The following is a 26,164-nucleotide window of genomic DNA, read 5'->3' on the forward strand; positions in this document are numbered from 1 at the left end:
ACAATGATAAATTTAATAAAACAAATATTACAAAACCTTGGTTAGCGTTCATGTGACAACAATACTGGCCAATGGTGTTGCATCACCCTATGGAATTAACAAAGTTTGCTTCATAAAGTCGATTGAAACCAGCTGAATAATGTTACGTAAACATACTGAATTACACACCGCTTTGTAGTTTTCCATATACTGAATGAAAAACTGACAAATTTAAAAATCTAACATGAAATACAGTACTAATATTATGGTGTCTGGTAGATTTTTACGATATAATTGTGTGTGTGTGTATATAATATATATATATATATATATATATATATATATATATATATATATATATATATATATGTCACAATCCTAAAATTCTAGGTGATGCAAAACTTTTGGCCAGAGCTGTACATAACATGAATATCACATTTTAATTTGACTTAAAAATAGCTCATGAGTTGAGGCTTTGTGAATATGATCAGGATATTAGATCAGGATATAATCATACATGGGGTTGAGTTTACTTAAAATAGAAATTGGCTGTTCAAGTACAAACCCTGCCAATAAACAAATATGAAGCACTATGACCCTTCCCTCCCCTCTGGTTAGTGGAGAGAGAAGCAGGGAGTTAGAGTGGTCTGCGAAGCCAGCTCTGATTTCATTCCTTTGGAATGTACTCTCAGATGTGTGTCCTTGAGGTCTGCGTGAAGCACTGAACTTCAGCCAAGGCCTAACTCCCAATCTGAACATATTTCCATGGTCAACCAGCAACATATGGAGTGTCACTGAATTTTAAATCTAAACCCCTGCCGTTTACCTTTTTGTAACCATGGTCAAATCACAGCTATTGTATAAGAATGCCTTCTTCAGTGTTGTAGTCTTAAATCTGAAAGTACTGGAACATCACTACAATGTTGTCTTTCTTCAACAATTATTACTATACAAATTTGCATTTTAATTGTACACTGAACTTCTAGTAACACATACAATAGGTAATGCATTTATCTAATTACTTCACACAGTCGTTGTCGATGCTGTTGTCTTTGTCAGTGTTTTTAGCCTTAAAGAAGTTGTTTGTAATAGAAGTTCCTAACGCTGTTTTCATTGCATCAAGAGGACTACTGACTGAATCAGACAGTTGTGCGGGAAATGTGAGTCATGTGACTCGGCGTGCCTATAAAGCGTGTTCCGGCTCGATTACACCATTGCAAATAGTACTGGAACGGCATTCTGGCGTGTTCCGGGGCGTTCTAGGGGGTTCCGGCATGTTCTAGTGCATTGCAGGGCATTCTGGCACATTCTAGGGCATTGCAGGGCGTTCCGGGGTGTTCCGGCACGTTCTAGGGCGTTCCGACACGTTCTAGGGCATTACAGGGTGTTCTGGCTCCACTACATCACTGGTCTTCTTTTGAGCACTTTGGATGAGAAAGAGACAGTCAGGGTCAACTGTACATATTAATTTATTATAAATCGTGTTTGAATTAGAAAGAAAGAACACAATATATGCCATTATCCATGTCATGATTTTTAGTCGGCTGGTACCGTGCACGAAACGACACCATTGACAAAATAAGAGCCCGGTTTGTACCTAAATGTGCATCTTGTCAAAATTCTACCCAAATCATCTATACTTTTCCTGTTGTGAACTTTGTGTTAAAAATAGTTTTAAAATGCGGAAGTCGTGAATGCGGATTTGACAAGTTTGCGAAATTTCCCACTTGTGCTGATTGTGTGTGTGTGTGTTGTCTGCTACCAAAATATTACAACTTCCCGATCAAGAGTCAGTGCCAACGTTGATGCCGAGTTGGGCGTAAGGATACACCAAAAATGAAGTGAAAGAAATTGAAACTTCACTTGGCTTTAACATTTTCTATGGGAAAGAAAAAAATAACTTGGAGCAGTGATTGGTCTGTGAAAATAGGACTAACATCACTTGTGTTATTCATGATAGAGATAAGATCATGCAAAAAGTTACACATTAATTAAGTACATTGTAACTATACACAATAACATTGTAATTGTGTATAAGGACACATGTATTTACCAAGTAACTACTTGTTAATACACAGTAATTAGAGACACTTGTTACCCACATTTGTTCTATGTGATATTTCTTACATTTACTGCGAGTGTTGCAGGGGGGACATGTTAATGGTTACACCCTGGTATACCAGCTGTGAGACAAGCCATGTGTGGGAGCTCCATTGAATCCACAGGGATGCTTTAAACATCCCTCTGAGTGGAATGCATTATTTTGTATGTATTGCTTATCTTACACTTTTCTGACCTACTGCAACCCAAGGAAGAGAAGTACAGTATTGAGCAATACTGCACGTGGTTTAATTTCCCCATCCAGTTCGATGGTATATCGTGAACTTACCCTAGCTTGAGTCACAGTCTGTGGTTGTCAGCCGCGATACTGTAATATCCAAGCCTGTCTAGTTTTAGGAAAGCACATTTAGAAAAACGTCCCGTTCGGGTAGGGAACTGATATTTGAGAAATGGAAAGGTCAAAGACTTAATCTCACTTATGGGAAGAGAGGATATAGCTCTGATGTCAGGAGGCTAAGGGCAGCAGGTGATGCAGTTTGTTATTGGCTACAGCTTGGGAATTAAAAAGGAATGTTTGCTGTCTGTATGTGTATATCTGTAACACCCTCAAGCAAATATATTTTGTAAAAAAGCATGGATAATACACTAAAAGCGTATTCTATATAAAAATTATGCATGAAAAATGAACATTTATCTATCTATTTTGTATTTTATATATATATATATATATATATATATATATATATATATATATATATATATATATATATATATATTAGGGCTGTCAATTTTTGATTGGTTAATTCATGGGCATTAGTTGATTAATCGGTAAATTAATCCATGCACATTTTTAAAGGTAACAATCTTCTAGAATCTAAAACAGAAAATACGCTCAATGGCAATTTGGTCTGTTAAAAAGCATTTATTATTATTTTTATTTTAGTAAATGTAACACATTTTCACAGAACAACCGTTCTTTCGGGCCACTGTCAGTCACACACCTGAAAACACAAGACAGCTGAGCTGCGTTTCCAACTTTGGTTGCTTCATCTACCATCACAGCTACATACCGGCTTCCTGTACTTCTGCATCTAGCAGAACCTGAGGCACCGAAGAGAAGACGCTGTTCTGAATCTTGTTAGAGGTACCTGAGAATACTGTTGCTATTGACAAGTGATTGCTTAACATGCTGTCGTAGTCAGAAATCAGAGGACGTAATTCCACATAATTACCTCTGTTTGAGGAATTGGTGCCTTCATCCTGCCCTCTGAATGCCAGTTCTTGCTTGCCAAGGTAAACAGAATCAACCAAGCGTTTAAGAACCTCACAATTATTTTTTCTTGCTTGCTCGTTGTGATTTATTGTACCCCTATATTTCTGCTCATCCAGTTGGACATCAATGTGAGTTTGTCCAAAGTGTCGCAAGTGACTCTGGGGGAACGCTCGTTTCTGTGCTGACTACTGTTGTCAGCCACATGCAGATGTTCACAGGGTCAAAGGACAGGGTCAAAGGACAGGCTCTAAAGAAAGCAGGGCCGTAAATCAGAAAATCAGCAGACATTTCAGCTTTGGTTCATTTTTTCCAGGTTTTGCACGCATGTAATTTCCATCTGGAGCAAACACATTTCAGATGGCTGTATCACAACAATATCACGGTCTGCTATATTTTATGAATATACACATATTTGTGTTTCAACCAAGTCGATTTTTGAATTAAATTTTTTAATTAAATTTAAATGTATTTTATTTATATAGCACCTTTCATACCTCTGTATCTCAAAGCAATTTACCCATTGGTTAAAACAGAAAAAAGTATGCAGTATTCATTATTATTAATAATAATAATAATAATAATAATAATAATAATAATAATAATAATAATAATAATAATAAAATCAAAATAAAACCACTCATAAAAATAGGAAATGATTAAGAATGGTAGTTAAAACAAAAAATTACAAAAAGAGGAAAATAAAACAGATAAAAACAAAAAAACAGATTAAAAAGGCTAAACTACAAAAGCAAGATTGTAATCTTGACTTACAAAGATTGACCGAAGCAGCGTCTCTAATAGAAAAGGACAAAGAGTTCCACAATCTGGGGACATAACCAAATGCACTTTCTCCTCTCCTTTTCAATTTTTCCTTTGGGAGGCCAGCATTAGCCGACCACAGTCTGTTGTCGCTGTTCTGTCAATGGGATCCTTTGTGACTATCCAAACTGTACAGTGCAATTAAAGTTCAACTGCAAAAAAAAAAAAAAAAAAAAATCACACTTCTCAAACTACTAAAATATATATTCCCGTATTCTAGAAGCCACGTATATATGTGGGAAGGAGCAGCTTGCGCTGTGTCCTGGTATCTAGAAAGTTCAAGTGCTTACACTCGGAACGAGAGAAGGGGGAATCTGCTAAAGAGAACAGCTGAATGTCTACGGGTGTGTGTGCTTGTGATAGCAATGTGAAGGTTAATACCCAGGTCAGACTGCACACAGCAGATTTTCAACACTTGTGGAGCCTGACTCATTCACTAAAACTGTACAAGGTAAACTAAACAATGACCTGATGAAATACGAATAGCAAATGTTAAAATGAAACTGAATAAACAGTGGTATGGAATAAGAGTAGTACTGTATATAATTAATTATTGGCAACTGTTAAAGGTTTGCGGTCTCCTGAGTATAAAACTTTATTTTATTCATAAAGCAGATAAAAAGAATAATAAAAAAAAAAATGATTCACAGTAGCGAGGACAAATATGTCCTCATGGAAACCTTAAAATGTAGTCAAGCACTTGATTGTAAGTATCAGCCATGGTTAACTGTTGCAACATGTTTACTGTAATAATGTTGCAAATTGTTAATCGTAACTTGCCTGTGCTTCATCTGGTGCCTTGGGAACTGAAGCAATTCCTGTAATTTAAAAAAAAAAAAAAAAATCTGGCTGGTAACGTCATTGCAAACGGGCAAGTGATTTAACCAAAGCTGTAGTTCCCTTTTAATTATGTATTAACTGCGTCTTGACCTATTAATTAGGAAACTTTAATGAGTGATAGCTTCAGTCCATTTTTTAAAGTAAATTATTTTGCATGATAACTCTAAACCTAACCCTAACCCTTTTCTGATATGAGTATATACTTACCGGTACATATACTGTTCAAAAAGATTTACACGTTGAGTGCATTGTAACTGTGCATAATAACATTGTAATTATGTGTAAGTACATGTGCATTTATTATGTAACTAGTGAGTAATTAGAGACACTTAATGTAAAGTGTTACCCAGACCTTTTATAGCATTGTAGTAGCAGACCTTTTAAAATATGTATTTATTTGTAAGAAACTGTTACCCTTTGCTTTAAAATAAATACTGTGCTTGTTAATGGACTAAGAAACCAAAGTGGAATCAAAGGGTGATTTATATTTAGAACAAATACTTAGAAGAAAGTTGTTAACCTTTGGTACATTCTCAAAATAATCTCTTTAGAGGACAGGTGACACTGCCCATGACAACACTCTTAAAAAATAAAAAAAATCAGCATTTACTGAAATTCTGTTGCCATATTTGGAGATTGGGGAAATGAAAGCGTAGGAGTTGCTGGAATGGTTTTACTGGGGTGACATTTTCATATTTTGACATATAAACAGTATGAACTAACTTGCAGTGTCACAGTGTTGTCACTTTTAGGGTTATCAGACATCCCAGGAAAACTGGGTTTGTCCCGGTTTTCAGTCTTCATTTTTTGTCCCGGTCAGTTTTATGGATTATTTGTTTAATAATTGTGCTTATATGTACATCACATGTTAAAAAGGTGTTAAATAGCTGAATATCTGGCTTTCTGTGCATGTTTTGATTCAATGACAGTAGAATGAAAATAATGTTCATAATAATTATGATCTGCAATAAATATAACCAGTGTTTAATTTAAAATTATGATTGTGTTATTATATTCTGTGATGTTAACAACTTCAGCGTTGCTTTGTTGTCAGTGAATTGAAAAAAAACAAACATCCCAGTTTGAAACCTGGAACCCTAGCTACCTCCAGCCAATCTTAAAATCCACTAAAACCAAATGATACTAAAGGAAATGTAAAACAAAACAGCAACAGAATTACATTTAAAGCTGCTGTTTAACTCGGTACTGAAACTTGTCAAATGAGTAAACCAGGTAACATTTAATCTTCAAAAGCTTTGCCGTGCAAATCTAATCTCTGATCTCATTTGACATGTCAGTTGTATATTTAAATTCAATTGCAGTATGTCTGTAACACTGTATCATAAACTCTTCGTTTCCAGTATCAGTGTTTTATCCAGATTACCTGCTCTTGATAAAGCAGATTAGGAACAAAATGCAAACTCTTTGCCTGTTTGTTTTTTTTTTACTTTACTGCGGGAAGATTTTTACAAGTACACTCTAGATCTGTGAAGTTTAAACCACTGCTTTCTTATAACATCATCACTTCCTGTGTTGTAGGTCAACACCACTGTTTGATCTTAAAGTTCAACTGCACACTTTGATAAGATTGTGTTGAGCTGCTTGAGGAATTAGGGACTATTCAGTTCTAGTTGCTGCCAGAGATATATTGCATTTAATCATGTCTTTACAGAAGTTAAGATCCAGCAACATAGTCAAAGCACCTTGACATAAAAAATAAACAAAAAAAGCAATTGCAATAAGAATCGCTTATTAAATGATTGTTAACATTGTAAAAAAAATGTAGGGGGGCAATACATTGAAGCTACTTCAGATTGATTGATTTTTAATCCTGTATAGGTAACCAACCAGCCATATACTTTAAAGGCTCCAAAACTAAATTCGCACAAATGAAGTGATTTAATTTAGACTGTGGCGGTATGACTAGGCTTACTTTTAAAACATGAAGTAAGAAATGAAAAAATTCCAAGCTTACCCAGTTCACATATCTTAGTTCCCTTTTTTCTTTTCTTTTCCCCAATGGTTACGAAGTGATTTTTTTTAATAACAAAAAAAAATAAACTGTTGTTTGTGCAAGCTGCCTGTGCATTTCCGGAGTTAGATGATAAGGAACTTGCATTAGCACGTAGGCATGTTCGTGTTTTGTGATAAGATTGCATGCGTACAGAATGAGGGGGCTTGTTTTTGATGCTAAAAATAACATGCATGTTAACTGTTTCCTATCCAAATGCCTGCCACTCTTTCGGCTTCTGTATAAGCCTGTGTGACAGATGGAAACAATAAGAGAACACGCTGTACTTTAAAACACGTTTTAGAGGAAATTAATACTAACTGTGATATTAAGTAAATATATCAGATCTGCTTAATGTCACTCTTCTGCTTATTATGATCACATAATTGCAATATTATTGTGGATAGTTACAATGTACTTACATACGTAAGATTTACACATTAAGTACACTGTAACTGCATAATAACATTGTAATTATGCGGAAGTACATATGCATGTACTAAGTAACTACTATCCCATTCTTCTCCTGAAGTCTGGTAACTCTAGTAATAACGAAAGCCTACTTCACAGCACCTTCTCCTGTCACCGTAAGCAAAGTAGAATCAATACAAAACAGAACTACAATGTGGTTGCATTTGCTCGTAAAAAAAGAAACTTTCTGTTGAGCCGGTATTACGGTATTCTGAAAATGACTAACTGGGGGAACATGTTTTATAGGTTTTCCAATCATTTTTAACACAAGTAACAAGTGTGTCAGTAGCTTTCATCCCCCACCACATCTGAAAATTCAGAATTAACCACGACATATTTCAACAGTATGTAAGAAATGGCAATTAATTAATAGCTTTAATGAAAATTGGATAAGTGATATTTAAGACCTGGATATCATTAGGTAAGCAAGTAAGGTATCAATATAACGGTTTGTTAAAATGACTGTGGGTTAACTTGTGTTATACAGGTGGACCCAGGCAGACACCTCCAAATTTCCCTAAAAACTGATATTCCCAATAGCTTGTGCTAAATAATGGTAATACCAAGTTTCATCACAATTTTAATATGTGGTTTTCACAATTTAAAATGTAAAGTGTGACACGTAGGGTTAGGGTTATATCATGCAAAAAGATGTACACGTTACATTTTAACTATGCATAATAACATTATAAATATGTGTAAGTGCACATCCGTTTACAAAGTAACTACTATGTACAAACACAGTCATTAGAGACACTTAATGTAAAGTGTTGCCAAAAATTGTGACATTGAAAGTAACATTGTAGCTCACACGTGTATTTTCATTTCAAAGCATGGTATCTGGAACTAGATACCATGCTTTGAAATGATATAAAGAATGATATCAATGCTGAAGCTATCGGTTCTATTCATACTGAAACTGTATGCTTGGTGCCAGGGTGTATAATATGGTTACAATCGATTGCAGTTGTGCATGTGAGAATGAGAAGACATGTGACACAAGAGTAAGAACATTGATAAAGTTGCGTGCTTTATTCTTGGGTAATGATTTCAGTATTATTAATGAAAAAATGCATTGGGTATTATACTAACCTTTTTTCTTTTAATTTTAATCGCGGTGTTATCTATTTTAGTCAAGTTGGGCCTGTTCTTCAAACACAAGTGCAGAGCAGCGGCTGGGGTGTACCAGTTAATCAGATGCATTTAAAGGTAAACTTCTCTCCAGACTCATGTATCTTTCTTAAGGTTTAGAGCGGAATGATTTAGTTTCAGTCATACTCTGGGGTACCAGCTGTACTTAGATGTTAGACACGATTCTGAGAGCCTCTAAACTGCAGAGAGTGACGGTTTTGACATTTATTCGGTTATTCATTTGCACAATTTATTGAAGCATTTAGATGTTATTGCATAAAGTATTTTATGCAACAAAAAAAGGAAAACGTGCCTTTAATAAAGTGTTTTTATATTGAGGTAGCGTGAAAGTATAGTTGCCATTTTCTTCTAGCACAAAAAAAAAAACAGAAAAAAAACCCCCCACTGTGACTGATAATAAACCATCTTGGGTGAATAATTGTTAAAAATGTGTGTGCTCTTTCTTAACAGATTTGTTCATCCACAGTGCATTTTTTTCTACAGAGGAGTGGTTTTGTGGTTAGTTTGTTGGCTCCCTCTGAATAACTGTTAATTGGCATGTAGCCCAGTAATTGTATGACTGTTTGGCTCACACAAACCCAATACAGATAATAAGAGCTCAGGGAACAGCTATATGTACCACAGAGCTATGGTGTGAAACTTGAAACTTTTAATAATCTCCTCTGTCTTGGCCCATTTGAAGTATATGGGAATATATATTGAATTATTGATTATCAATTTATTATGAGTGCATATAACTGGAGGGAGTCTGGCCATGTCATAACAATTAATTGTTCTGACATCCTTAAAGATCATGGATTCGTGGCTTGACTGACAGCACTTGTGCTTAGCTCTTGTGGTTTACTTTGCCGTCAGAACCCCTCGATCAAATTACAGGCTTATGTACAAGCTGTAATTTAAGATATTAAATTGTTAATGCAAAAGTTTTCCATTAAGTATATGGAAAACTACAAAGCGGTATGTAATTATATATGTTATGGTAACATTATTCAGCAGGTTTCATTCGACTTTATGGAGCAAAATCTGGGATACCTTGGTAGAACCTTTTTAAGGAACAATGAGTAGACACGACATTGCTAGAGATTTAGAACACATTTGATACAGTAGTAATGCTGATAAGGTATCACTTCTGGTACTGAAATAGTAACATGATAATAAGTGGAGGGTTGATATTAAGTGGGTTTTACTGAACAGCAATTTTATTTGACCAAATGTATTTATTTAACCAGGATAGAACCCTTGAGATACACACCTCATTTTTAAGGGGGTCCTGGCAGGAGAAGGCGACAAGAAATAAAATGATCAAATCATCATTCAAAACCCCCCCCCCCCCAAAAAAAAAAAAACCACTTAAAACGATCTTGAAAAAAAACCATACAAAATACAAAGCAGAACAAAATAAAAACAATTCCAATTTACACGATCCTGAGCATAGTCAGTATTTACAGGATTTACAACCCTGGTCAGATTTTAAAATACATATTTACAAGTGATTTAAAAAAAAAAAAGCATTGTGAAGAGGCTGTTTTTATGTTCGAAAGCAACGAGTTCCAAAGATTGATATACAAAGGCACGTAGGCCCAGTACTTTTGGAAGGAAGTAGTGATAACTTAACCAAAAGAGTGAAGGTGACAGGTGTGCTGCTCACTGTATGGAAAGCAATGTGTTTACCAGCTGTGTTGTTGTGGAGAATGTTTCCTGTTCAGCAGAGTTGAGATCTTTGACTCTAGTCCCACCTAGAGGTTGTTAATAATGCAAAGGTAAACAGTCTTCTAATAGGTATATTAAAGGGGCTGTGATCCACATGGTTTTAAAAATAGTTTTTCATGTTTAAGATGGTTGATACCCAGTTAGCCCATGTTAATACGATCCACTCTTCTGTAAAATTGGAATGCAAAAAAAAAAAGATGATTGATTTCTATTTAGTTTCTTGAGCTAATACAGAGGTTAAAGATATCATTTTTGGTAACACATATTAAGGTGCTAATTATTAATGTTTTTATCAATGTTTTATAAATATATAATATATTCTTAACAACGATGTTATAGAGTGTTAATAAAGCAATAATAAAAAAAAGCACATACAAATAAAATAAAAACAGGATGTAAAAATGATGGTTGTATATTAACCCTTTTAAGTCCAAAGGTCGAGACTCTCGCTTGATTTAAAATGTCAGGTGAGATGGTGACAATGAAACTTCTCTGCAGGGAAGTGAACTCTTATTCGAGTAAGCTACTGTACGTGATCACCGGTGAATCCTAGATTTTGATCACACCCACGTGGTTTTACCATCTTTTTCTCCCACATCATCTTAAAAGATTTTTGTTTTTACATTTTTTGAAGATAACCGTTCTTTTTTGTCAATGATTTTACACACTGCTTAAACTGAGAACAATCGATGCTGTATCAGAATAAACTAGGGCTATCACTGTATAGTCGACTAGTTTGACTAGTTAAATAGCAGTGTGGCAGCTGACTCCACGCATGTCGTGGGGTTGTGCAGTGATTGTGAAGCGTGCGGTTTCAGAATGATGGAAATGCAGCTGAGAGCCGTTATCGGCGAGATTGCTAATTACATTTTACAGTTGATCCGATTCTTCTATTTTCTGTACTGACAGAAATCAGAGAGAAAACCCCCTCATGTGTGACAAATGCAAACGTATCAGCCGATAGAGGAAGCAAATTCCATCCACATGGGTATCCCAGCGGTAAACTTCCTGGAATTGCCTTAACAAACACACACACACACACACACACACACACACACACACACACACACACACACACACACACACACACACACACACACACACACACACACACACACACACACACTCTGAGTTGTCTGCTTCTTACAAAACACCATAATTATAGAGGCTTCAGGCATAGGGTGTGCTTTTCTCTCAGCTTTTTGATCATAAGACAGGGTCTTTGTGGAAATTCCTTAGTTGATTTGACAAAGCATGACATTTAAGGTAACGATAGTATATTCTAAATAAGACTACAGATCTCTGGGACTACCTATTACCAGTGGTGAATTTCCAAGTTATTGTGCCGCAAGCAAACTGACGTTGCCAGACTGCCTATTGTGTTGATCATGTTTACTGTACATATTGAGAGTCAGAGATACTCGTCAACGGTCTGTCATCACGTAGCCTGGGGAGATTTTTTGTTTATCAGTATCGGAAAGTAAATTTAAAATGCTAGCCTGTGTGGTGTAAGCCTGATTTTGTGTCTGTTTTTATGCAATTCATCACCCCGTCTGAAAACACATTAAAATGAGGCCGGCATATGTTATGGCAAATATCTTCTTTAATTTATTTTCTTTATTTACAATTTCACTTTTATCTTTACTAATATATTTCCGCACTTGACATGTGCTTTTACATGGTTTCAATGTCCCTTAATGTATCTATGATCCCTTTATATTTACTGCGGAATAAAATGTCAGACAAATTTGCATCCCTTCTAAAAGCTACGATCGCTGCTTTCAGAAATATTTTTTTTCATTTTTTCTTAATTATGAAGTATACGTAAATGCTTCCAAACAATTTCTGAAGTGCTGGATAATAATTTAGAATATGTAATTATTAATGGCACTTTCTCTTAACCATCTCTTACCTTTTCTTGTAATCAAGTAGTTCATTCCTATTGAGTTTGTCAACTTTTCTCAATTCTCTCTCAATAATGTGTTCATTATATCCTCTTAAGATTTATTTAATTCCTTTCTCTGTTGTACAGATTATTTTTTTTTATTCTTATACCCATTCCTTTAGGAATTCCTCTTTTATTAGTTTAACCAAGGTGTCTTAAGAATTCAATTTCAGATTTTGCCCACCTTAAATCCACCGAAATGTTGGGGTGGATATAATTTGCTAATACAAGAGATTCTTCTACATGTGTCCATATTGCAAATGCATCATCCACATATCTTATGTATTCGAATGGTTTCTTGTCTAGTTTGTAGTTATATATATATAAAATCAGTGGCTGTCCAGTCCTACAAAGCCATTAGCCCATTTACACCCAGGAGGACAACAGTAGCTTGGTAAGGAGAAACAGCCCCTGACAATTTTTGGCATTCCTAACAAATCTGTAATGTAAGAGACAGACCACTGACACGCAGTCCTAGAGTTACCAGATTTCCAGAGTGAAAAACCAGACTTATTTTCTTCATAGCCTCATTGTAATATAAAAGCTAAATGTTGAATGTGTGTAATACAGTTTGCTGTTTTCTTTCTGTTGTCGTCTGACCAAAACATGTCAATTAATTAAATCAGTTAGAAAAATGGCTGTGTTAATCAAGACACAATTGGGACTAACTTAAAAGGCTAACCTGGCTGGTGGAACTACTGTACCAAGAATAAACTGCTGCGCACTCTGCTATATTAAATGCTATATTTAATATATAGTTATGCTATAAATGCTATATTTTGTACTTAAAAAAAGAGGATACAATGGCAAAACCGGGACGATTTAACAATTTAACTGTTTCCGACCGGAACATCAAATTAAGGCTGATAAACTGGGACAATCACAGATTTCCGGGGAAGTCTGGTAACCCTGCACAGTCCTTATGCATATAAATATATATATTGCCCATTAAAGGAAGTGTTGATCTGTCTGAGTTTTCATCACGAGTTAGACAGGCCATTGTCAGCTGTGGTGCAGATCAGTTGTTCTAACTCTTTGTGCATTGTTTTGAGTAGTTCTTATATCGCCCACATGCTTGGCAGCTATCCACAGTCTCTATGCCACCCATACTAAATAATATACCATATACACATGGACTTTCACTTCTACATTTCCAAGGCATATCCACATCAACTTTCCCTGGGTTTCCCCTCCTTCTGAGCAGCTACAATGTCTTTCAAGCATTTAGCTAATGCCCCGAAGCCTGAACTGGATACAACCTGAATCTTGTATTGGCTCTCACGGCTTTATAAACTGCACTGTCATGCCAAGAGTGCATTATCATTGTTGAGGATTAAAAAATTTAAACAAATTCCCTATTCAGAACATCTTCCTGATGAATTTGGAATATTTACTGAGGGCCAATGGCACTGGCCACAGAACAAGCACATATAAAGACAGATTCCACATACAGCTATGGCCAGAAGTTTTGCATCACCTATAATTTTAAGGTTGAGACATATTAAAAATAAATAAATCAAAAATAAACTATATGAACATAATGTAGATATTTTATTTAACATCATGTAATCAAAGAAACTACAAAATGATATCGCAAAAGTCATTTTAGTAGTACAGTATTTCATGTCAGATTTCAAAATGTCACATTTTTCAATCTTAAGTATATGGGAAAACTACAAAGCGGTCTGTAATTCAATATGCAAACGTAACATTATTAAGTAGGTTTCATTCGACTTTATGAAGCAAAAATAGTTAATTATGTAGGGTGATGCAAAACCTTTGGCCATAGCTGTACATTACATCTATGGCAGGCAAATATAACTGAACACCAGCTCCTGGACTCATAGTCAAGCCCCTTTACCTTCACACAGACTTATCCCATTTTCATGCTTCTTATTCTGTGTATTCCCTGGAGAAATGTAACCGCTTGTATTTAGAACCCTAGGCTGAGATTAAGGGGGAGGGATAATTATTTCTTGCTCCCTCTTCGATCAGTCTCCACTTTATTACAGGCAGTCCCCTTGATGGGGCAGAAGTGCCTGGTTTTGTCATCGCCAGATCAGTCCCTCCTTTCAGAGGGTGGTAGCTTCCTTCTCCCCTTGAGAGGCAAGATCAGCGGCCAAAAAAATCAATAATCAATTAAGCAAAGCTGTGGTTCTGGCAGGGAACTTACTTTTAACCTCAGATCACAACATGTAAACATCAAGCATATTTTAGGTGCTTCCAATACCAGAACAAATAGTTAAAATCGAATAGCTAGTATCTTATGTGTCCTTCGATAAACAATAAGTCCATTGATCAGCAAGGAAAGGATTTATGTCTTACCTCAATCCATTACGCTCCCCGCTGTGCGACAGAGTTCGCCTCCTCCTCCCCAGCGTCCACCTGCTTTTGGGCTTCGTCTAACGGGAGAGGGCAGCTGTCCTGCCCCCCTGCCCATGGCTTCCTTACAGGCAGCCTCTCCGTTTATCTGCAAGCTAATTTATGGGTCAAAGAATGCAGTGTAAAATAAAAAATACTAACATTGCCCATACCTAAAACAAGTATTCATGATCCTGATATTGAATTACAACCTAGATGATCTTACATTGGTTTCACTGTATTTTATAACACACCGTTTCCTTTTAAGCTTCTCAAACCTGAACAAGTTTAGGAAACTCAAGCACTTTTTAAAAAAAATTTATTAGCACTCTATCAGCAAGAAGAAACAAGTCTAGGTGTTATTTTTGCACAAGCAGCTGTTGTGTTTTTACTATTTTAGCGTTGTGTCAAACTGAGATCAGGGTAGTTTCCAGGAAATGGGTTTGGTGCACTTGATAGGCTGTGTCACGTTTTAGCTGTAAATCATCTTGCAAGCGAACATAGATTAACAGAGATGGAAACTGCAGATTCAGTCGTGATCAAGACTGAAAAAAAACAAAACAGCCATTTGGATTTTAATCAAACAGAAGTTAGGGAGAAACACTATGACCGTTACGGTTCAGAAATATATGTGTTTTCACTGTGATGTTTTTGTAAATATATTTTTGGTAACTCTCTGCTTATTTTTACCACATTGAAATCACCTGACCAGAATATAGTCAGTGAGGGGAAAAGCGCCTGAGAATATCACTTTGGTTGGATATTGGCACACACTAATATCACTCATATTTACCAGTCATAAAACTGACACTACCATAAATATCACTTTCGAGAAATGCATTTGATTAAATTATTTGCATGTGTAATAATGAGCAATTTCTTAAAAAGGTCTCCCTTTGCTTTCTGTTTTTGATGGCATTAATTAAGTTTGTTTTTTGAGCACTTCCCATATACACTGTGTTAAAAACATTTAATTTCCAAATACAGAAACCCCCAAAACTCCTACTCTGTGGTTCAGGTGCAATGATACAGAGGAGACAGACATCACTGGTGGGCAGAATTGAGCAGTTACTGTAGGAGCACCTTCCCTTGACACAGTTGTTTACCAGAATTTAAAGACAGGGTTTGCGTCCCTTGTGGTTGATATACAAAAGGTGTGATACCGCATCGTGTTTCACAGCAAGCAATTCCCATGACAACCATAGAGAGGCTGTCCGTGAAGTGCAAAACCTTGGCCTGACTTCACACAGTATTAGGATTGAACGTTTGTGTTATGGGTGACGTACTTTTGTTAATGTTTGGATTATGATAAGTTGAAAGTGATTGCCCACGTACTTCTATAGGTACTGCTATACCTTGTGATACACAGACCCATCAGAGATTCAGTGTGCCCTACATTAAAAACAACGTCGCAAAGCCTTTACATTTGACCCGTCAAAAATAAAAAAACAAGATTTGAACCTGATCATACATGGGCACTGTAGTCCTATCGGTACTTTTGACATTCATCTACGTTTATTTGAAAATGTATGTTTTTGAAATTTCAAACCATATGGCTATATTGTGTTGAAATACACTTTATTTGATTTTTTTTTTTTTTTTTTTTTTAAATATTTACTGGTGTTGCATGTTTGATGACTCAAAACCCAGTGTCAGGTCAGAAATTCTACTGTTGTCAGGCGACTGTACCAGTTGAATTCATGCTAAAAATCAAGCCCCGGTCTGAAAATTAGCCACTAGTGGTGTGCAGCTTTAGTTTCTGTGAGTCCGTGTGAATGCTGAGAGACTCTGATTTCCTAGAACACACATCAACTGAATCCCGACAAAGTGTTTTCTTACTAGCTTCCTGCAGTGTTAATACCCAAGTGTCCACATCTTTCACCAGGGACACATGCATAGATTTGCACTTTATCTACAACCAGCAAACGATTCTCTTGTATTGGATTACAAATGCCACTAGTCTTATTTACTGCAGTGTGTTTATACATAGGGTAGCACTGTGGAGTAGTGGTTAGGGCTCTGGACTCTTAACCAGAGGGTCGTGGGTTCAATCCCAGGTGGGGGACACTGCTGCTGTACCCTTGAGCAAGGTACTTTACCTAGATTGCTCCAGTAAAAACCCAACTGTATAAATGGGTAATGGTATGTAAAAATTATGTGATATCTTGTAACAATTGTAAGTCGCCCTGGATAAGGGTGTCTGCTAAGAAATAGAATAATAATACACAGCTGAAGAAGGGCTTTTTTCCCCCCGAAACTTAAAACTATCTGGGACATATTTTTTTTATTTATTTATTTATTTATTTATTTCTTAGCAGACGCCCTTATCCAGGGCGACTTACAATTGTTACAAGATATCACATTATACATTATTTCACATTATACAGATATCACATTACTTTTACATACAATTACCCATTTATACAGTTGGGTTTTTACTGGAGCAATCTAGGTAAAGTACCTTGCTCAAGGGTACAACAGCAGTGTCCCCCGCTGGGGATTGAACCCACAACCCTCCGGTCAAGAGTCCAGAGCCCTAACCACTACTCCACACTGCTGCCCCATTGCTCATATTGCTCATTCTACCCCTTTGGAGGCATTTGGAGAAAGAACAATTATTGGTTACACTAAAAATAGTAAATACAGTTACTATACACTGTTGTTGCCATGTACTAATATTTATGACACAATTCTATCTAGATGGAACTGTATACATTAACAACATGTATTTAGCATCGCTACTGTATGAAGTGTGTCCCAGTGACCAGTGATGCCAAGATATTTAGTAAGCAAGGAGTCTGACTTCTGTAAAATGGCCTATGCATTTTTATCATTTATTGTTTCAGTGTTTACATTAGAGGGTTATATTTTTCTGGTTGATACAAACACACAGCTGTGGCCAGAAGTTTTGCATCACCCTATAGAATTAACTCATTTTGCTTTATAAAGTCGAATGAAACCTGCTGAATAATGTGACGTTAATATATTGAATTTAATATCTCATTTTATGTCTCAATCCTAAAATTCTAGATGATGCAAAACTTTTGGCCACAGCTGTACGGTACGTTAAAAGTTTAAATAACTTTTTTTATTTTTTTTATTCACTGTTTCTGCCCGCTCAGTATACAGTATGCATTTTACTCAAATAATGTAAAAGGCGTGGCTTAATTGGACTGACTGAGTCACGGCTGACTAACCCACATTGCTGAAACACCACAACTATGATAAGAGCTATTCCAGGAAAGAGTTTCATAAGCAGAGTGAAACGTGAGATTTGTGACAAAGTATTGAGCGTTAATGCATTGAGTCAGTGTAAACGCAAAGACACTGCCATTTCTGGGACACATCAACTTAATCATCACAAACCTTTGCTGACTAGCATAAGAATTTTTGAATAGCAAGATTGTAATGTCAACCACAAGTGTCCACATCTTTCGGCACGTACATAGATCTGTGCAACAGTAAAATCATTAGTAAATTATTAATTATTAGTAAAATCAGCAAACAGTTCTCTTGTATTAGATTAGAAAGGCCATGATAGATAGATAGATAGATAGATAGATAGATAGATAGATAGATATACCACAAGCATCGGTATATCTAGCGTGGGATACATTTTTGTTATTCCACTTGTGTAATAACACAAGTGGAATGTTTATACTTACGAAATCAGCATACAATTCCCTTGCACTAGTCTTATTGTCATGGGGCACTGGCAAGGTATTGACTTAAGATTCGTAGTTTTAGGATTATGGCAGTAGTCGAAAGCCTGTCTACTATTAGCGAATATTAATAAAGCAAGGGGTTTCAGCAATGTCCTAGCACTCCTGTGATGTAGGTGTTACCCTCGAAGGAATTGCACCCTTATTATGTAGAATTGGGTATATTCCTTATTATTATTATTATTATTATTATTATTATTATTATTATAATTTGTAAATGTTTACATCTGTTTAAACTGCAGGAGTTTACATTCTTAGTATTTTGCAGTCGTTGTGTGACCCCTGTAAAATAATAACACATGCCTTGTGTGGTTCATGAACACAAGTTTCTAAACCAACTTCACTTCACAACATGCTACACTAACCCCAAGGCAACATCAGCAGATCAGAATGACGGGCAGATTTCAAAACACGTTGATTTATGAGCAGGAAGAAAAAATGTATTAAAAAATTCCAGAACATGCTACAACAAGGAAAATAACTTTTTTGTTTGTTTGTTTTAAGAATGTGAGAAATCAAAGAAACTAGAGAAATTCATAAAATCCTACTGTATGCTGCATTCTTCCCAACACACTTTTCATATCATCTTGTTAGAAAATTGAACGAGTGTGTTTGATAGCTGGATCTTCAAAGAATACTTTGAGAAATGTAAACTGTGCTTTATAACTATTTATAACTGTAACTAGTGACATGTTTTCCAAAGTAATAAGTTACTGTAACTAGTTACAAAAATAACTTGTAACTGTAACAGAGTACTGTGAAAACTTCCCCAACACTGACGAAATGTAATGTATTTGCATTGTTTTTTACTGCAGTATGTAATGTGTTATTCATTGTTCCTCACTATCTTGTAAAGCGCTTTGTGATGGTGGTCAACAATGAAAGGCGCTATATAAAATAAAGATTGATTGATTGATTGAAATGCAACAAAGTTGCTAATTATAACACCAAAAAACCCTAAGAGCCTTATCAAATGGATTTGATTTCCTTTTTCAAGAGAACACTATGTTCTTGTTTAATTGGAAACAGCATTGTGAAGCCTACTTCCTAAAATAAAAAATGACATCCTTTACTGTCCTTTTCTGGTATTTTTTTTGTTTAGTTATTATATACAGTACCATACATTGTAAAACAGATTAAAAAAAAATTCCCACACACCAACAAAACAAAGTCAATAATGAACTCTACTACAGCCAAAAAGTGTTATATTTCCCCGAACGACAATTGTAGCATTTTGTTTACTACAGTTTACTACAGCAGGTAATGTACAATTTCATATCACATTTGTAGAGAGCCCATGGCTTCCCTATGGTCAGCCTCTCCACTTATCCGCAATCTAATTCATAGGCAGGGGTGCCTCAAAGGCCAAAGGATTGAATGTAAAAATATGTACAATGTAGGGGTGTTGTCTAGTCTGTTTTAATAAACAATCTATCACATGATTATTGACTGAACTAACTGGGTGTCCCCCTATCCCACCGGCAAGCCAATTGCCTCTACATCCAGGAGCTTGAAAGCAGATGTAGAAGAAAGAAGCTAAACCAAAGCTTGACACTGTACCAGGTGAGCTGCTGGGGAATTTATGATAGACCCGAGGAACCAAAAACAAAAGTAATGAGAGGGACAGAATTCGACCCCTAATGCAAACATCTAACTAGAAGCAGTAATCATTGAGGAATTGTCAGGGATCCTACCAGGATGGTAAACACCTTGACCGAGGTGGCCACACACCCGATTGACAATGTTATGGCAGGTGCTTTTTTTTTTTATGCGGACTTCCTTTGTTCTCATATGGAGAGAGATGGAACGCAGCCAATGATATATCCTTCAATTCTGCAGTGTTGCCAAGCTAGTCTGAAACACCACAGGCATAGGAACACCTGGGATCTGTGATTTTTTTTTTTGTTTTCTATATAAAGCGATCCTGAATCGCACTAGTAATTATTTTTTGACATTTTACAACCACAGACTGAAACACGTGTACTCACCATGTGCCAGTCTGGGATTCAAGTAAGTTTACAGCTTAAAGCAAACAGTACTGGCATAAATTATGGCAACAATAAATGATTTACACATTAAATACAGCTATGGCCAAAAGTTTTGCATCACCGAGAATTTTAGGATTGAGACATAATGAAAAAAACAAACAAACAAAAAAAAATGAACATAATTTAGATTTACAGTCTACCAGAAGCCACAATAGTAGAACAGTTAGGTTCCATGTTAGAGTTCTAAATTGTCATTTGTAATTTTATATAGAAAACTACAATGCAGTATGTAATTCAATATGTTAACGTAACATTATTCAGCGGGTTTCATTCGACTTTATGAAGCAGTAGCAGTTCATTCTATAGGGAGATGCAACACTTTTGGCCATAGCTGTACATTTTAACTATGCATAACAACACTAAGTATGAGCAAGTTAGCGTGTATTTAGGATTTACTAAGTAAATGGTAAAGTGTTACCAAAAATAGCTTTAGAGAGTTTTAAAATGTATGAAACTATGGATATTGAAAGAAATGTATGGATATCGAAATTGAAATGAACGTGATACAACTCTGTGTTCCATTAACTGTGTAGTGTTCATTTGACACATCACTTACTGGCTTCTGCACAGTGAAGGTAATTCCCCCAGGGCAGGGAAATGAAGTGTCCCCTGTTGTTTTCAATGGAGGAGTTTTCATCTGTATTTATTGTAATCGTGCGAACAGAGGCACGTTGATTACCATGGAGCCGCATGAAGGTCTGTGAATTCTGTGAATCATATTGGCAAACTTGAATGACGTTTAGAGTTGGGGTTATGGCTAGTCATTACTTTGTGAAATACGCTGTTTCTGCAAGCCATGCTTTGAAGGGTTCGTACTGTTCATATCTCATTAGCATGCATTTTATCCACTTTCAAATGTATATGTTACTGTTTTTCTTCTGAGATCTGCCCACAGTTTTGCATATACATGGTAAACCACTTATTAAATTGTGACGAAACTTGGTATTACCATTAATTAGCATAAGATATTGGGTATATATATATATATATATATATATATATATATATATATATATATATATATATATATATATATATATATATATGAGGTTACCAAAACAGGCACTTACAGGCAGTATTCAAACTAGTCACTGTACCCGTATTGCTAGAAATGACTCAGTCGTCAATAAAATAACTTAATATAAACTGAATATCTCTTTTTTTATTCATAAAAACAGACTTTGAAAAAACAACATTCAATAACATATAGCTTCATTTCCAGCTAAATAATAACGTTTTATAATACGGTAATATATCGTGTAAACAATATTTAATTCTAAAATTATCTGTACATGTGTGGTATCTTTCGTATGCCGGCGCTGTACTGTACATTGCGCTTTTCAGACAGGAAGTTAAGCCACAGCGGTAGATTTCTACGTCTGTCACTGGAAACGTCAGATACACAAAAAAACAAAACATCAAAAACATCATCCTCAACACACAGTTGAAATATTTTCCAATAAAAAATCTCATTTAATGAATACAAACTTTACAGTGGCGTCATATTCGTAACAGCGAGGAAGGTGGAAAGTAGATCACATAAACCACTGATGCAATAGTTATTACATCTGTTGACAGAAATCGAGATCATATTGTCCAGTGTTCTGTGCAGTGTTGGGGAAAATCTTAATCTCACGTAATGAGGGACAGAATATTAAATCCATGTGTTCCTGCTTAAACAGAATAGTTGTCTGTAGCTCTTATTTCTGTGTCTCATGCATCTGGCTACAAAACATTACCAGGCAAACCTCATTAGTATGCATTTTATACTATTCCTATGCATTCTTTGAAGCAGTATATGCCAACCCCCCAGCCACAAGAAGGAGAAAAGAAATATCTGTTGTTACAATAAGGGTTGAATATCGGTATTTCACAAGAAACTGGGCGAGATCAAATTCAATCCCCAGACAATAGCATCTGCCCTGTCAATGTCACCCTCCCCTTATCATCAGTACTTTGAAATGTAATGGGAGTCAATGGGGTCTGTCTCCTGATAGCATTACTTCAGTGTTTAATTCTGGTTAATGTTACTCGCATGTCCAACTCACTTAACCCATTAAGTACCAAATAAAGTTGTCAGAAAAAAATCAAAACACAAACTGTATTTATATATTTTGATACAATCTAAATCAATATTAAATTCTTTTTTTTTTTTTTTTTTTGGCTACAAAATGCTGCATCCTATTTTGAGGACAGTCAAGTTAGACGAGCCCGTAATCAAACCAGTGAAATTTCACGCTGGCTGTGAAGCTCAACACATAGAAAATTGAGCTTTATCATCACTGTGGGGAGGAAAACACCAAGAAACTTATCATTTTTAGGTTTCAGTTTCTTATTTTATATTGTGAGATGGAGTTTTACTACAGAGGACAATAGCTGTGTCACAACATAGAGAGGGATGCTTTGTGTTGTAACACAAGTGATGGTAACACTACAGTATTTCCACAGAATTACCACTTGATGGGCAAATTATTCAGAATGTCAATCAGCTAACTCGCGAGTTCTTTAAACAATGCTGTTTTAAAATGGTGTATTTTTACTTATATTAATATAATACAGATTGGTAGACATGAAGCCTCCTCTGCTTTATTCTAGAAATTGCATTTCAGGAATTTCAAACTGTATTCATAAAAAAACAGACTGCGGTTCCATCTAGTGGTAAATCAGTGGAATTACTGCAGTTTAATTCTGGAACGGAGGATTTTCTTGAGAACACAACTTCACTGGGGACTCCCCTGTGCCTTCTGCTTTCCATTCCAACCAAGCTCTCAATTACTTAACTGAACCCTGAGTTGAACTAATAATTTGCTTAATTAGACCTTTTTTTTTTTTAATTGTTTTGAGCTCTTACACAGTTGCAGAGTTTAAGTTACTTAGAAAATGTTACAACTAACTTGAAATCTGCAACTGTTTAAGAGCTAAAAACAATTAAAAAGGTCTAATTAAGCAAACGATCAGTTCAATTAAGGGTGTAGTTAAGTAACTGAGAGCTCAGTTGGAATGAAAACCAGCAGAGACTGGGTGTTCCCAGGACCGAGGTTGGGAAGCACTTCTCTAATGTCTCAGTATCCCATGACACATGTTGCAGTGGAAGGTGTCTACCACTTAAATGGGGAAGTGATGCAATAAGATATTTTACAAACAAAAACATAAAAAGTACAGTTTTACTTGTATGTGGAAATTAAAAAAAAACAATGGTGCAATCAATATCAGCATTCTAAAAATAAAAATAACTTTTAAACACTAAATCTTTAAAAGCGTTGGTAACCTATGCTTTAAATTCTCTTTCCTATTTCTGATAAACATTGACAACATTTGGTTCCTTTATCAAGTCGTTTTTTTTTTTTGATTATACAGGTTTTTCAGATACTAAAGTAAAGATTTAAATTGCTGTTTGCAGGTCAGGCCACTAAAGCTATAGGACTGGTTTCACTGACCTCCACTAGCACTTATCCTGGACTACTTAATGTTAGGTATCTGTGAAACCAGCTCACAGTGTTAATTTATTTTCTTTTTTCTGTTTTTTTTTTTTTTTTTTTTTTACTTTGCTATACAGATTGTTGTATAAGGATCACATCACTTCCTGTGCTGCAGGTCACATGATATTACTGCAGTTAGACCATTTGAATGAACTGGACATAGAGAACCAGGAAACAGTAGAACTTCAAATAAATGCATATCCAAATGAATATACTCTCTCTGTGTGTGTGTGTGTGTGTGTGTGTGTGTGTGTGTATATACACACACAAACACATACATACACAGCTATGGTCAAAACAATTGCATCACCTAGATTTTTAGCACTGAGCCATAATTTTAAAAAATAAAAAAATAAATAAAAAAATGTAATCTTTTATTTACCTTTATGTAATCAAATAAACTACAAAATGATATCACAGAAGTCTACTGTACAGTATTTCAGTTAGATTTTGTCAGTTTTTTGTTAAGTATACGGAAAACTACTAAGCGGTATGTAATTTAATATGTTAAGGTAACATTGTTCAGCAGGTTTCATTCGACTTTATGAAGCAAAATTAGTTAATTCTATAGGATAATGCAAAACGTTTGGACACAGCTGTATATCTTTAAATCATAAGTCGATTATATTAAAGGCCGTCTACTTTGGTCAAATATATGCTTATGTGAGTTCCCATTCCCTTTGAATAATGTTGTATAGCATCAAAAATCTGCATGATTTTGTAACTTGAACATGTTGTTTTGCATTTTTGCAAGAACCCCTCAACGTTAATAGTAATCACTGGTCCAAATTGCGCAATGCAAAACGCAGCACTGAACCACACTTTTCTAGTAAAAGAACGAATATTTCACCAAACATAGACCCGCCCTTTATAATACAGGAATGTAAACAGTGGCGGTTAAATGTAACTCAATGCGGTGTCAAGCAGAGAGGCACGTAGCTCTCCTAAAAGAACGTTTTGTTCTAGGCTGAGCGGTGACGTAACCACGCCCTTCAACCGTAGCACATGTTGTGAATTAGATGCAATTACATTGCAACGATGGAAATATGCAAGGCTCTTTCATGATGTTATGCATAACTAAAACATTGGGGGGAAATGATTTTCAGGTTAATCTTAGGTATGCAGATAGATTTTAAGTCCCTGTCAGTGAAGAACAAGTCTTTAAAAGTCTTATTAGAATCAGTGACTTGCCTCGTTTTTTTAATTCTTAGACTCATATATATATATATATATATATATATATATATATATATATATATATATATATATATATATATATATATATAGTTTCATAAAGTCGAATGAAACCTGCTGAATAATGTTACGTTAACAATATTGAATTACATACCGCTTAGTAGTTTAACGACAAATTGACAACGTTGAAAAATGTGACAATGTGACATTTCGAAATCTAACATGATATACTGTACAGTAGACTTCTGCGATGTCGGTTTGTAGTTTCTTTGATTACACAAGGTAGTTAAAAGATTATTATTAATATGTATCACTGCTAAAAAGCTAGGTGATGCAATCCTTTTGGCCATACCTGAAGGGAGCGGTGACGTCACCGTTCAGCCTGGAACAAAACGTTCTTTTAGGAGAGCTACGTGCCTCTCTGCTTGACACCGCATTGAGTTACATTTAACCTCCACTGTTTACATTCCTGTATTATAAAGGGCGGGTCTATGTTTGGTGAAATATTCGTTCTTTTACTAGAAAAGTGTGGTTCAGTGCTGCGTTTTGCATTGCGCAATTTGGACCAGTGATTATACTAGTAACGTTGAGGGGTTCTTGCAAAAATGCAAAACAACATGTTCAAGTTACAAAATCATGCAGATTTTTGATGCTATACAACATTATTCAAAGGGAATGGGAACTCACATAAGCATATATTTGACCAAAGTAGACGGCCTTTAATATAACCGACTTATGATTTAGATATACAGCTGTGTCCAAACGTTTTGCATTATCCTATAGAATTAACTAATTTTGCTTCATAAAGTCGAAAGAAGCCTGCTGAATAGTGTTACCTTAACATATTGAATTACACACCGTTTTGTAGTTTTCCACAGTACTTGACAAAAACTGAAAAATGTGACGTTTCGAAATGTAACATGAAATATTGTACTACTATTATGGATTCCGGTAGACTTTTGCGATATCATTTTTTCTGAATGCTAAAATTCTAGGTGATGCAAAACTTTTAGCTACAGCTTTATGTGTATTACTACCATCGAATCAAACTGATTTAATACTACCATAGAATCAACCCGCGTCATCTACAGAACTTTGT

The 26,164-nt window shown here is 35.5% G+C and overlaps 1 long non-coding RNA gene across 1 annotated transcript; it reads right to left on the reverse strand.

Moving 5' to 3' along the window:
* Nucleotides 1-354: 354 nt before the first annotated feature.
* On the reverse strand, nt 355-7,113 carry LOC117395255 (uncharacterized). Its single transcript, XR_004543484.3, has 4 exons — nt 6,948-7,113; nt 4,085-4,284; nt 3,273-3,560; nt 355-1,403 (listed from the first exon to the last, which is right to left on the reverse strand). It is a non-coding gene; the product is annotated as an uncharacterized LOC117395255 (long non-coding RNA).
* Nucleotides 7,114-26,164: the final 19,051 nt, after the last annotated feature.

The sequence above is a fragment of the Acipenser ruthenus genome, chromosome 30 (assembly GCF_902713425.1).
Source record: "Acipenser ruthenus chromosome 30, fAciRut3.2 maternal haplotype, whole genome shotgun sequence".
In the NCBI taxonomy this organism is placed as follows: Eukaryota; Metazoa; Chordata; class Actinopteri; order Acipenseriformes; family Acipenseridae; genus Acipenser; species Acipenser ruthenus.